This window comes from Capricornis sumatraensis, chromosome 19 (genome assembly GCF_032405125.1).
Source record: "Capricornis sumatraensis isolate serow.1 chromosome 19, serow.2, whole genome shotgun sequence".
Taxonomy (NCBI): domain Eukaryota; kingdom Metazoa; phylum Chordata; class Mammalia; order Artiodactyla; family Bovidae; genus Capricornis; species Capricornis sumatraensis.
This window is the reverse complement of record NC_091087.1, coordinates 27,084,754-27,098,853: the sequence shown is the minus strand read 5'-3', so window position 1 is coordinate 27,098,853 and position 14,100 is coordinate 27,084,754. Positions and strand designations below refer to the sequence as shown.

The 14,100-nt window shown below is 42.7% G+C and overlaps 1 pseudogene; it reads right to left on the bottom strand.

Annotated features, from left to right (window-relative positions):
• Window positions 1–455: 455 nt before the first annotated feature.
• LOC138094931 (large ribosomal subunit protein uL1 pseudogene) lies at window positions 456–13,989 on the bottom strand (annotated as a pseudogene).
• Between the last annotated feature and the right edge of the window lie 111 nt (window positions 13,990–14,100).

Sequence of the window (14,100 nt, the reverse complement as noted above, 5' to 3'; positions counted from 1 at the left end):
TCTAGTTCAGGGATAGAACCCAGCCCCCCTGCGTTGGGAGCACAGAGGATTAGCCACTGGACCATCAGGGAAGTCCCAACAATAGTTATTTTGAAAGAAGTTATTTTCTATAATGACTGTGTAGATCTGAAAAAAAAATAGATAAAAATTTAAAACAAAATCTTACAGAGCAGTGTTACAAATGGATTTCTAAAGCCCCTTGTTCTTCTCAAATCAACATACACCAACCGGAACAGGATGTGGGTGACGTAGCTGTGGGAAATGGTCACTCTTCCCTGTTTCCCAATATCTAGTCCAAGCAGGACAGTTTGCAAGGAAAAGTCAACAGGATATCTCTATAACACCATCCCTCAGAGCAGAAATATAACATTTCTCAAAGATCATTGTCACACATTGTTGTTTAATACCACCCTTTTTTTTCTTTGATGGTTTAGTATGGTTTATTAACCTGTGCCTTAGTACAGACGCTGGGGCTTGCCCATGGTGCTCTTAATGTACAAGGCCCTGACATTCTGCCAATTTTTCTTGAGCAATGATACCAGGAAGTTGACAGCTAAGTGGATGTTGTACACAAGCTCATCATCTGTCATCTTCACGTGGCCAACAGCCACTGCCAGACACAGCACCTTCTTCATCTGGAACTTGATCGTGGACTTCACTTCATCACCTTTGGCCACCATGTTCTCATTGTGGGTCAGCAAGGAATGGAACTTGCCAGCCTTGTTCAGGCCTGGGCCCAGGAAGACATCATATTTCTTGGCCAGCTTCTTGACCAGTTTCTTATTCTTGTTGAGTTTTTTCAGTGCCTCGATGTCCATGTAGGGGATATCCACAGCCTTGGCCTCATCACAATGCTGCTGGTCCCCCAAGACACACATGGAGAACTTGGGGCGGGGAGTGGACTTATGCCTGACGGTGCCCGAGAAACGTTTGTCCTTCTGAGGTCATAGTTCTTCAGGCTGATCTGAAGCTCCACCGTCTCCAAAAACTTTCTGCGCTTGCGCTGGTTCCCATTCAGGACTTCCCCACCACCTTGTAGAGGGTGTTGTGGAGACTTTGCTGCTCATAGTTCCCTATGCCGCAATAACCGAAAAAGAGAGCCACCCATTTCTTTATGAACAAATTAGTGAGCAGTTTTCCAGTCAGACTGGCATGCATCCTGGCAGGTCTAGGAAAACCCCTGACTCTGGCATTCTGACCCTCAGAGATGATTTACTTCTGCCTGGGGTACCTGCTTCTCTGGTGGCTCAGTCGATAAAGAATCTGCCTGCAATCCAGGAGACCTGGGTTCGATCCCTGCATAGGGAAGATCACCTGCAGAAGGAAATGGCAACCCACTCCAGTGTTTTTGCCTGGGAAATCCCACAGACAGAGGAATCTGGTGGGCTACAGTCATGGGGTCACAAGAGTCAGGCATGTCCTAGTGAGTCTGAGTAAACTCCAGGAGATGGTGATGAACAGGGAGGCCTGGCGCGCTGCGATTCATGGGGTTGCAAAGGGTTGGACACGACTGAGCGACTGAACTGAACTGAACTGATCACCATGGGGTATCTAAGACAAATATTTAAACACAATCAAAATGTGACCAGATACCCAAGCAGATAGCCTGAGAAGAATTACAAAAGGGAACTTGCCCTACTTGTTTTTGGAATACTTCATAGAACTACAAAAATTAAAACAGTATTGGTACTACACAGATCAGGGGACCAGAATAAAGAAGGCAAGAAATATTTACACATAGTTTCCATATTACGAAAAGAAAACTGATATGACAAAGATGGTATTTCAAATAACCTCTCAGGGATGTATTTAGTTCTGAATCAGGAGGAGCTATTACAGATTCATAAGAATTAGCTCACATTTAATCACTGTGAAGTCAGGTGGGCCTTAGGAAGCATCACTACGAACAAAGCTAGTGGAGGCAATGGAATTCCAGTTGAGCTATTTCAAATCCTGAAAGATGATGCTGTGAAAGTGCTGCACTCAATATGTCAGCAAATTTGGAAAACTCAGCAGTGGCCACAGGACTGGAAAAGGTCAGTTTTCATTCCAATCCCAAAGAAAGGCAATGCCAAAGAATGCTCAAACTACCGCACAATTGCACTCATCTCACACGCTAGTGAAGTAATGCTCTAAATTCTCCAAGCCAGGCTTCGGCAATACGTGAACTGTGAACTTCCTGATGTTCAAGCTGGTTTTAGAAAAGGCAGAGGAATCAGAGATCAAATTGCCAACATCCGCTGGATCATCGAAAAAGCAACAGAGTTCCAGAAAAACATCTATTTTTGCTTTATTGACTATGCCAAAGCCAGCCTTTGACTGTGTGGATCACAATAAACTGTGGAAAATTCTGAAAGAGATGGGAATACCAGACCACCTGACCTACCTCTTGAGAAACCTGTATGCAGGCCAAGAAGCAACAGTTAGAACTGGACATGGAACAACAGACTGGTTCCAAATAGGAAAAGGAGTACGTCAAGGCTGTATATTGTCACCCTGCTTATTTAACTTCTATGCAGAGTACATCATGAGAAACGCTGGGCTGGATGAAGCACAAGTTAGAATCAAGATTGCCGGGAGAAATATCAATAACCTCAGATACGCAGATGATACCACCCTTATGACAGAAAGTGAAGAGGAACTGAAAAAAGCCTCTTGATGAAAGTGAAAGAGGAGAGTGAAAAAGTTGGCTTAAAGCTCAACATTCAGAAAACGAAGATCATGGCATCCGGTCCCATCACTTCATGGCAAATAGATGGAGAAACAGTGGAAACAGTGGCTGACTTTACTTTTTGGGGCTCCAAAAATCACTGCAGATGGTGATTGCAGCCATGAAATTAAAAGACGCTTACTCCTTGGAAGGAAAGTTATGACCAACCTAGATAGCATATTGAAAAGCAGAGACATTACTTTGCCAACAAAGGTCCATCTAGTCAAGGCTATGGTTTTTCCAGTAGTCCCTTTGCCAGCAAGAAGATCAAACCAGTCAATTCTAAAGAAAATCAATCCTGAATATTCATTGGAAGGACTGATGCTGAAGCTGAAGCTCCAGTATTTTGGCCACCTGATGCCAAGAGCCAACTCATTGGAAAAGACCCTGATGCTGGGGAAGATTGAGGGCAGGAGGAGAAGGGGAAGACAGAGGATGAGATGGTTGGATGGCATCACTGACACAATGGACATGAATTTGAGAAACTCTGGGAGATAGTGGAGGACAGAGAGCCTGATGTGTTGCAGTCCGTGGGGTTGCAAAGAGCTGGATGTGACTTAGCGACTGAATAACAACACATTCTGCCTCTGATACTCTGATAAATGGAACTGGACAAATGAATTATCTATACAAGTAATAAATTGCATCCCTCCCTAAAATCAATACCAAAAAATCAACTCAGTTTATTATAGACCTGAATGCTTGGAGTAAAACTTAAAAACATTTTTAAAAAATATAGGGAATATCTTTCTAATTTTAGAATAGGGAAAGATTTCTTAGACAAGATGCCAAAAAATTCTAACTCTGAAAGAAAAGATTTGTATGTTGCATTTAAATTAAGAGCACTTATTCATCAACAGACACTGTAAAAAATGAGAGGAAAAAAGGGAGAAAATATTTACAACATAAGTATCCAAACAAAGAATTGCTGCCAAGAATGCATAAAGAATGTCTTCAAATCTATCAAGAAAAAAATAAACAACTTTATCAGAATATGGGCAAAAGACACAAACAGGCATTTTACAAAAAAGAAAATACATATGGTCAATAAGTACATTAGTTTCCATATTAATCAGGGAAATGCAAATCAAGACCACAATGAGATAACTTTTAACAACCATGACAAAAATTAAGAAATCTGACTATACCCAGTGTTGAAGAAGGTATGGATTAATGTGACCTCATGAATGTTGCTGGTGAGAGTATAAATTGATTTAACTACTTTGAAATAATCTGGAATTATTGTGTACATTTGAGCATTCTTAAATCCTATGGCCCAGTGACTCCTAGGTGGATAGCTGAGAGGACTCTTATACACATGCACCAAGAGACACATAGGAAGTGTTCACACATGTATTGTGCAGTGTAGTAAAAAACTAGAATTGATGTAATGCCTGTTGGCAGAAGAATGAATGAATAAACTTTGGTATATTTACACCATGGAATATTATACAGCTCTGAAAACAAATGAACAAATGAACTAGGTGTTAGACAATAGGTATGAAGCTGGACAGCATAATGATGAGGGGGGAAAAGTACTTATCAGATGACCATATAGAATGCAATACACATTTTATAAGACTTTAAAACAAAGGAAACAATACATTGTTTGAAAGTGAAAGTCACTCAGTCGTGTCCGACTCTGCAACCCCATAGACTATACAGTCCATGGAATTCTCCAGGCCAGAATACTGGAGTAGGTAGCCTTTCCCTTCTCCAGGGATCTTCCCAACCCAGGGATTAAAGCCAGGTCTCCTGCACTGCAGGCGGATTCTTTACCAGCTAAGCCACAAGTAGGCAGCCATATATATGATAAAACCATTTTTATAAAGCAAGGACTGTACGTATATGAAACCAGAAGCACAGACAACAACAAAAACCTACCCAATAAAACATGGGCAAAAGGGAATTGCCTGGAGGTCCAGTAGTTAGGTTAGTGGTTAGGACTCCATGCTTTCACTGCTGGGGCCTGGATTCAACTCCTGGTCAGGGAACTAGATCCCACATGCTGCAACTAAGACCTTGGCACAGCCAAATAAATAGTAAAGAAATAAATATTTTTAAAATGGTTAAGACATTAAATTTTATATGATATGTATTTTACCACAATTTTTTTTTAGTGAAAAAAAGCAAAGCAATTGTAAGCATGAAATTCAGGATGGTGTGTACTTTTGGTTGTGGAAGGATGGGGATGGGAAAGGTGAGGAGCCAACTAGTTATTGGTAGTATTCTAGCTCCATGGTGGATTTGTGGGGGTTCATTATAGAAATGCCCACATAAACAAATCAAAGTAAATAAAATGAAAATGATCATGCATGGAGTAAACAATGATAGTGTGTTCTTATCTAAGAATTAAAATCTAAATACATCCATTTGAGGTCCAAAAAATAAAAATCATCTTTAAAATGCACTTCAAGCAAAAAGAAGAGACTGTAAATCACTCCCTATTTACTATTGGAATATTTTTGCAGTCCTTCTCTAGATGTGTGTATAGATACATACATATATTTGTGCTAACACTAGAAAATGGAACACTCTCTTTTGTATCATTTTGTAACATTTTGTAACGTTTCACCTAACGATAAATTGATAACATGTTTGCATGTCATTAAATATTTTAAGAGTATTTTAAATATAGTCATAAAATTCCATTGTATGGATATACCATAGTTTATTTAAATAAATGACTATTGTTAGAATTTAAGTTGCTCCTAAAATTTCCCTATTAGTAACATGCTAGATTTAATATTCTGATGGTTAATCTTTGTACCTATTTTTTCTTTTTTTTTTTTTTTTTGGATTTTTTTTTTTCTTTTTGGCCACGCCAACTGGCTTGGGGCATTTTAGTTCCCCAGCCAGGGATTGAACCCAGGCCACTGCAGTGAAAGTGCTGAGTCCTAACCACTGAACTGACAGGGAATTCTCTTTGTACCTGTTCTTAACTCTTTCTTCTGGGGAAATTCATAGACATTAACTAGCTGAGGCAAAGATACTGGAAAAAATTTAAGGAGCTTAATATCAAAAAAAGTTCCATGATCCTTCGGAAAAGTTTACCAAGACTCATTCCCACCAATAAAATAAACAAACAGTACACAAGTCCATTTTCTCATATCCTCATTGACTCTGAGCTTTATGAGTTTTTAAATCCTTTCTAAAAAGTCTTATTTCCGTGAAGTTTTAATTTGCAATTCCCTGATTACAACTGACATTGAATATTAAGATGTTTCCATAGCTTAAAACATTACCTAGTTTTTAATTGAAAAAGTAATTCATGTACATGGTAAAAACATAGAACAGCATAAAAAGATACACTATGAAACATAAGTCTCCTTCCCACCTTGGACTGCAGTCCCCTCCCTGAGCAGCCACCATGACCAGTTTCTTATTTCTCCTTCCCAAAATATAATGTGCAGAAGCAAGCACACAAGTAAGAAGAAATGCATTTATGTACAACCATATTCTCCTTTTTAAAAGCCAATGAGAGGGACTTCCCCGGTGGTCCAGTGGCTAAGATTCTGCGCTCTCAATGTAGGAGGCCGCTGTTCGATCCCTGGTTGGGGAACTAGATGTCACAACTGGAAAGAGGCCAAGAGGCCCTTTGAACTATGTTTCATCACAGTCTGAACAGGGAGAGAAAGGAGGAAGAATTTGTCTGCCAGCTGCTGTTCCCCATTGGTCAAAGATTCTCTTCACAGTGTTCACCCCTCTGCACTTAAGGGTTATACAAGCCCTGGTGCCCAGAGGGCCCTGGTGCCTTGTGCTTCAGCCTCAACAAGGACGCCCCAGGATAAGAGTGGGGACAAGTGACGCAGAAGCATCTGAGGCATTGTTGGGCTGTACCCACATGAAGTGAGTTGAAGCACTTGTGGTTGGTTGCTATAGCAACAGCTGGACCGGAACAAGAGGCCAAAGCCCCCAGAGACAGGTGGGGCTAAAGGTCCAACCCTAGCACAGACACCCAGATCTGCTTGGGCTGCCCACCTTGACTGCAACATGGGGGCTCCATTTTTGTTTTTCTTTTAGCCAAACCATGTGGCATGTGGGATCTTAGTTTCCCGACCAGGGACTGAACCCATGCTCCCTGCAGTGGAACTGCCCAGGAAAGTCCCAGACATGAGAAAAGATTCCTTAGTCTCAGAACTGCCTTCAAGGCGGTGGCCAGCCACACTTCCCTGAAAAGACTTTTACCTGGGAATCTAGTTTCCTGGTGGTGCCCATGTATCTACTCCCATCAGTCCCACGGGGCCTCAGAAAGATACCAACTGGTGGCCGTGTTCTTCCTCAGTGTCCTTGGGCCTTCCTGGGCCTAGTCAGAGAGTGGGTTCTCAGTCTTACATAGTAAATTCCTTCTTACATTCTCCTCCCCCTGAGCTTTGTAATCACCTTGTCAATACTGTGTCAAGGAGGTTCTGGCATCGTCATGTACAAGTTTTGTAGCCATCTTCACATACAATTAAGACCAGCTCCGGGGCTTCCCTGGTGGCTCAGTGGTAAAGAATCTGTCTGCCAATGCAGGAGACATGAGTTCAGTCTCTGGGTTGGGAAGATCTCACATGCCAGGGAGCAACCAAGCCTGTGCTGTAGAGCCCACGTGCCCAGTTACTGAAGAGTGAGCCCACGCTCCGCAGCAATAGAAGCCACCACAATGAGAGGCCCGCACACCGCAGCTAGAGAGGAGCCCCTGCTCGCCACAACTAGAGAAAGCCCAGCAGCAGCCAAGTTCTGGTATGTGAAAAACAAACACATAAATTATATATATAAAAAAAGAGACCAGCTCCAGGCATCTTCACTATAATATTGAAGGCCATCTCTCAGGCAAATACCACATGGCAATACATTCTCTCAAGACTTCCCTGGTAGTCCAGGGGTTAGAACTCTGCACTTCCAATGCAAGGGGGCATGGATTTGGTTCCTGGGAACTAAGATCCTGCATGCTGCATGGCGCAGCCAAAAGTACATACGTTCTCTCCAGCCCAGCTGCATGTTTTACTCCCCCGGTCGATCACCTCGATTCTACTGCCACACGGCTTCTCTTTGTTCCAGATGGTGCGTGTGGACCAGGTCCTGTGACTCCTCGGGTGAATCAGCTGAGCCTCTAGGAGGAAGGACTGTGTAAACTCCTGCTCAGGTTGTGGTGAGTCCTGATTCTCATTATGGGCCTGGAGACAGTGAGTGGTGATGGAGGCAGATCGTAAGAAAAGCAAATGACATCTTGCGAGGCATCTGCTTCCAGTGAGGTCTGCACACTGTCTCCAGATTCTGGTGACAGGGGGCTGCTTCTGCTGGTCACGAACACTCCTGGGAATCTGTGGGATCAAGGTTTCCTTTCTCATCCCCGCAACACCCCCATCCAAGAGTCCCCTGCTTTTCCAAGCGGAGCCTGATTTTGACAGATTTGTCAAAGCTACCCATTCAGTCTCCTTTGGCAGCACAGGCACCTTTACAATCAGCTGCTGAGCCTGACTTTTAGCAGTTGGCCCTGAAGCTGCAGGAGATGAGTCTCCTTAAAAACTGCCATAAAGCTCTAGTGGCTTTTACACAATCTTAAGTTGGCTGTGAGCTACTCGAAGCCTATCATTTTCTTTTTTTTGCAAGGTTTCTTACGCTCTTACTAAAAGCCAGCCTATTCTACATTTCTCATAATTATCATTGCCGACATACAATCAAATACTGTGTCCTGTTCTCCAGCTCAATCTCACCTTCCACTTGCACCTCACCCCCGATTAACCCCAGATGAAAACCTTAGTCATTCTGATACCACTTCATGCCATGGGTTATTACCACCACCCACTTAACTGTGATCAATATTGTCCCTATTGCAGTCAGAACAATAGGAAATCCAGTGTCACAATCCTATCCTTTTGTGGGATCTTAGTTCCCTATCCAGGAGCCCAACCCTCATCGGCAGCATGGAGCCTTAGCCACGGACAACCAGGGAAGTCCCCACAGTCCTATCCTGATCACCCTTAGGACCAACCGTCTTTGGGGGCAAGTGGCGCAGTGTGGCCTTGAGATGACGTATGGGGCATTGTTTCTGCGAAGTCAGCTGGAGCCCAGGTGGAGCTGGATCACTATGGAGGGGCTAGGACAGGACAGGTCAAAGACACTGGAGGCTGAGAGGCTCTGATACGGCATTGAGAGATGTCTGCTACAAAGGCTCAGCATAGATTTTCTTTCCGAACTAGGTTTACCCTATTTGCATGTATTGATTCGATGTGATGGATAGGTTTAGTTCTCATTCTGGCATCCTGTTTGACGATACGCTTTCCTCTCTCGAGTGCTCCCTTTGTTTTGCATCCTTTGCTCTGTGGTGGTGTATATGTGTGTTTTCTTCAGGCTATTTCACTGCACTGGTGGTAATTTAGCACACTGTTTCTTCTGGAACCCCCAGACTTTGTCAGGACAAGATGTGTCAGATATGCTAAAATGTGATCTGAGGCACAAAAGCCAAGAATCCACATACACTCCTCCTCCTGGTTTGTTTTACTGTTACATATTTGTGCCCAATGGAAATATTGATAAAGTCCATTTTTGCTCTCCATCAGAGGATGAAAAGAAATTTGGTGTGTTTATGATTACATGCACAGCTTTAGTGAGAACACTCCTGAAAGTGCTTCCGTTTTGAGTAGGGTTTTTTATTGTTGTTACTGCCGTTGTTGTTTTTTTCCTTATTTTTTCCCTGGCTACTGTGCACAGCTTGTGGGATCTTAGTTCCTCGACCAGGAACTGAATTAAACCCACCAGGCCCGCGACAGAGAGAGTATGGAATCCTAACTGCTGGACCACCAGGGAATTCCCTTGATTAGGGTAAATGAGAACCAAATCCTTTGTTTACAATTTTACCTGTCTGCCAAGCGGAAGAATTCTCTTCGCAGCCGCTTCTGGCTCCTTAGTTTCACACTTTGTTCGTTCCCTCGACACTCCCCACAGTCGGAGCATGTTTTCCTGTAATGGGACTCCTTGACCTTCTGCCCTGTGTCACCCACTCTGTGCCGTACACCAGGTGCATCATCACAGAGGGTGGCAGGGCACTCCTACACCAGCACAGCTGTCAAAAACTGAATTATGGGTGGGAAGGACTACTGTCCACATAAATTTACTCTACAAAACTCAAACTAGATGCATCTCACGTCAGCTTTCACTCCATTATCTGACATAAGGCAAATAAAAATTTGGGCCAAAGGAGGTAGTGTTCTTAACTGACTACGCCAAAACTGCCTTCTTACCTATGAAAATTTTACAAAAGCAGATACCCACGTGAACACCTTGTTAGGGACCTTCAAATCCTCCTTAAAAGAGACCATGGATCTGAGGAAGTGTGAACGATCTCCATGTTGTACCTTATGTGTGCTCAGTTGTGTCTGACTGCTTTCGACCCCATGGACTGTAGCCTGCCAGGTGCCTCTGTCCACAGAATTATCCATGCAAGAATACTGGAGTGGGTTGCCATTTCCTCCTCCAGGGGATCTTTCCAACCCAGGGATTGAACATGAGTCTCCTGAATTGGCAGGTGCATTCTTTACCACTGAGCCATCTCGGAATCCTTATGCTGTACCTCATGGTTTATAATTTAATATAGAGTCATTGATAACTCACAAATAGTTGTAAGAAAGTCCAGCGAAGCTCTGCTGTTTTTTTTTCCCCATGATGATTGATGCTTTTTTAGGAGAAGAATATCAGAACTTAAAAAAAATTTTTTTTTCTTGTTCTTTTTGGTTCCCTGTCTTGCTGGTGCCTGGTCAGCTCACTGTGCTGATGAAGTCACAGAGCTCAATAAACAGATTACCCTTCCTAAGAAAGGATTTCCAGCAGTGCAGTCTAATAGGACTTTCTGTGATGATGGAAAGGTTCTTATCAGAACTGTCCTACATGGTGGTCACTGATCACATGTTGCTAGCTTTTAAGCCCTTGAAATGTGGCTAGTGAGACTCAAGAATTGAACTTTACATTTTAATTAACTAAAAAATCCAGATGTTCATGCTGGATTTAGAAGAGGCAGAGGAACCAGAGATCAAATTACCAACATCCATTGGAACATAGAAAAACCAAGAGAATTCCAGAAAAACATCTACTTTTGCTTTATTGACTATGCCAAAGCCTTTGACTGTGTAGATCACAACAAACTGTGGAAAATTCTTAAAGAGATAGGAATACAGACCACCTTACCTGCCTCCTCAGAAATCTGTATGCAGATCAAGAAGCAACAATTAGACCTGGACATGGAACAACAGACTTGTTCCAAATTGGGAAAGGAGTGTGTCAAGGCTGTATGTTGTCACTTTGCTTATTTAACTTATATGCAGAGTACATCATGCGAAATGCTGGACTGGATGAAGCACAAGCTGGAATCAAGATTGCTAGGAGAAATATCAATAACCTCAGATATGCAGATGTTACCACTGTTATGGCAGAAAGTGAAGAGGAACTAAAGAGCCTCTTGATGAAAATGAAAGAGGAGAGTGAAAAAGCTGGTTTAAAACTCAACATTCAAAAAACTAAGATCATGGCATCTGGTCCCATTACTTCATGGCAATAAGATGGGGAAACAATGGAAACAGTGAGAGACTTTCTTTTCTTGGGCTCCAAAATCATTGCAGATGGTGACTGCAGCCATGAAATTAAAAGATGCTTACTCCTTGGAAGAAAAGCTATGACCAACCTTGACAGCATATTGAAAAGCAGAGACATTACTTTGCCAACAAAGGTCCGTCTAGTCAAAGTTATGTATGGTTTTTTCCAGTAGCCATGTATGGATGTGAGAGTTGGATTACAAAGAAAGCTGAGAGCCGAAGAATTGATGCTTTTGAACTGTGGTGTTGGAGAAAACTCTTGAGAGTCCCTTGGACTACAAGGAGATCCAACCAGCCCATCCTAAAGGAAATCAGTCCTGAATAACCATTGGAAGGACGGATGTTGAAGATGAAACTCCAATACTTTGGCCACCTGACGTGAAGAGCTGACTCATTTGAAAAGACCCTGATGGTGGGAAAGATTGAGGACAAGAGGAGAAGGAGACGAGGATGAGATGGTTGGATGGCATCACCGATTCGATGGACATGAGTTTGAACAGGCTCTGGGAGTTGGTGATGGACAGGGCAGCCTGGTGTGCTGCGGTCAATGAGGTTGCAAAGAGTCAGACACGACTGAGTGACTGAACTGAACTAAAATTTAAATTTAAATAGCCACATATAGCTAATGGCTGCCATAAAAGGCAGTGAAGATTTGGAGCCATTTAAGGAAAAAGATGATACAGAAAGGGGAAGGAGGTGGTGGGGGCGGTATTCTGGCCATGGGGCTGTGACCAACTGACCAACCTGAGAATATTTTGGTTGGTTTGTTTTTTAAATCATTTTATTCAGGTTTCTTTGTTTGTTGCCCCTTGGTGCAGCATGTGGTATCTTAATTCCCTGATCAGGGATCAAACCTGACTCCCTTGCATTGGAAGCACAGGGTCCTAACCACTGGACCACCAGGAAGTCCCTGGGTATGAGTGACATACAAAAAGTGTACATATTTAAGGTATAGACTTCATGAGTTTGGAGATAAGTACACACTCATGAAACCATCACTACAAGCTATGCTGTAAACATATTGTCATCTCCAAGTTTCCTCAAGTCTTATTATTATTTTGTAGTGTGTGTGTTTGTGCATGTGTGGAAGAACACTCAATGTGAGATCTACCCTCAGTTAATGTTTAAGTATATACTATCGTTAACTACAGGCACTCCGTAGTTATAGATCTCCAGGTATTATTCATCTTGTACACCTAAAACACTGTGCCCTTTGACTACTACCTGCCTGTTTCTCCCTCCCCCTTTCAGCCCCCGACAGCCTCTGCATTCTCTGCGTCTGATTATTTTAGATTCCTCATGTAAATGAGATCACACACGACTTGTCTTTTTGTGCCTGGCTTCTTTCATTTCCAGGTTCATCCATGTTGCTGCAAATGGCAAGCTCTCCTTCTTTTTTTCAACCCAAATAATATTCCATAGTATGCGTACACCACATTTTCCTTTGCCATTCATCCATTGATGGACATTTAGGTTGCTTCTACTTTTTGGCTGTTGTGAAAGAAACATGGTAGTGTGGACCTTCCTTTGATGTCTTGATTTCAGTTCCCTTGTGCATATACCCAGAGTGAGATTGCTGGATCATTTGGTGGTTTTCTTTTTAATTTCATGAGAAACTTCCATAATGTCTTCCATAGTGGCTGTACCAATTTACATTCCCATCAATGCCATACAAGGGTTCCCTTTTCTTCATATCCTTGCTAACACTTCCCTTTTGTCTTTTTGATAATAGCCATTCTAAAAGGTGTGAGGTGATACCTCATTGTGGTTTTGGTTTGCATTTCTCTGATTATTAGTGATACTGAGCTACTTTTCATACATCTTTTGTCCATCTGTATGTCTTCCTTGGAGAAATATCTATTTAGTTCATTGGCCTATTTTTAAAAATCATTTACCCTGCCTTTTCTATTGAGTTATGCAAGTTCCTTACATCAGCCTGGGGAGTATTTTTTTTTTTTTTTGGTTTGAAAACTGATTTTATTTACCAGCAATGTGATTTTGGTTTAGTGACAATTTTTTAAAAATTTTTATTGGAGTATAGTTGATTTACAATGTTGTGTTTCAGGTGTACAGCAAAGTGAATCAGTTCACATACACATATACCCTCTTCTTTAGATTCTTTTTCCATATAGGTCATTACGGAGTATTGTCTAGAGTTCCCTCTGCTATACAGTAGGTCCTTGCTAGTTATCTATTTTATATACAGTAGCGCACAGCGTGCATGTTTAGTTGCTCAGTAGAGTCCGACACCTTACGACCCCAAGCACTGTAGGACCCGCCAGGCTCCTCAGTCCATGGAATTCTCCAGGCCAGAATACTGGAATGTGTTGCCATTTCCTTCTCCAGAGGAACTTCCCAACCCAGGGATCGAATCTGTGTGTCCCAGGTTCTTTACTGGCAGGGTCTTTACCACTGAGCCACCAGGGAAGCCGTTAAACCCTTACAACCCCTCTGATTCGGACCCCGTTCTACAGAGTAAGAAGCTCAGAGAGGTTGAGGCACTTGCCCAAGCTCACACAACGCGGATTCCAGCCTTGGTAGGTCAGTTGATCTGACACCCAAGCCCAGGCTCCTTCGTGACAGATCCCAAGAACCCCTTCCTCGGCCACTGTGAGACCTCACCCGGGCAAAAAGAGCAGCTCGGCACTTACCACCCAGCCGCCTCAAGGGCCGTTCTCTTCTTTCTATTCTTGCTCTCTGGAAACGCATACTATCAGAGCTGATCCTATGCGCTCTCTGAGCCTCGATTTCCCCTTTGTGCGTGTAAGGAGTAGGGGTCTCCCACTAGTAACAAGGACGAGGGAGAGAAAGGAGAAGAGA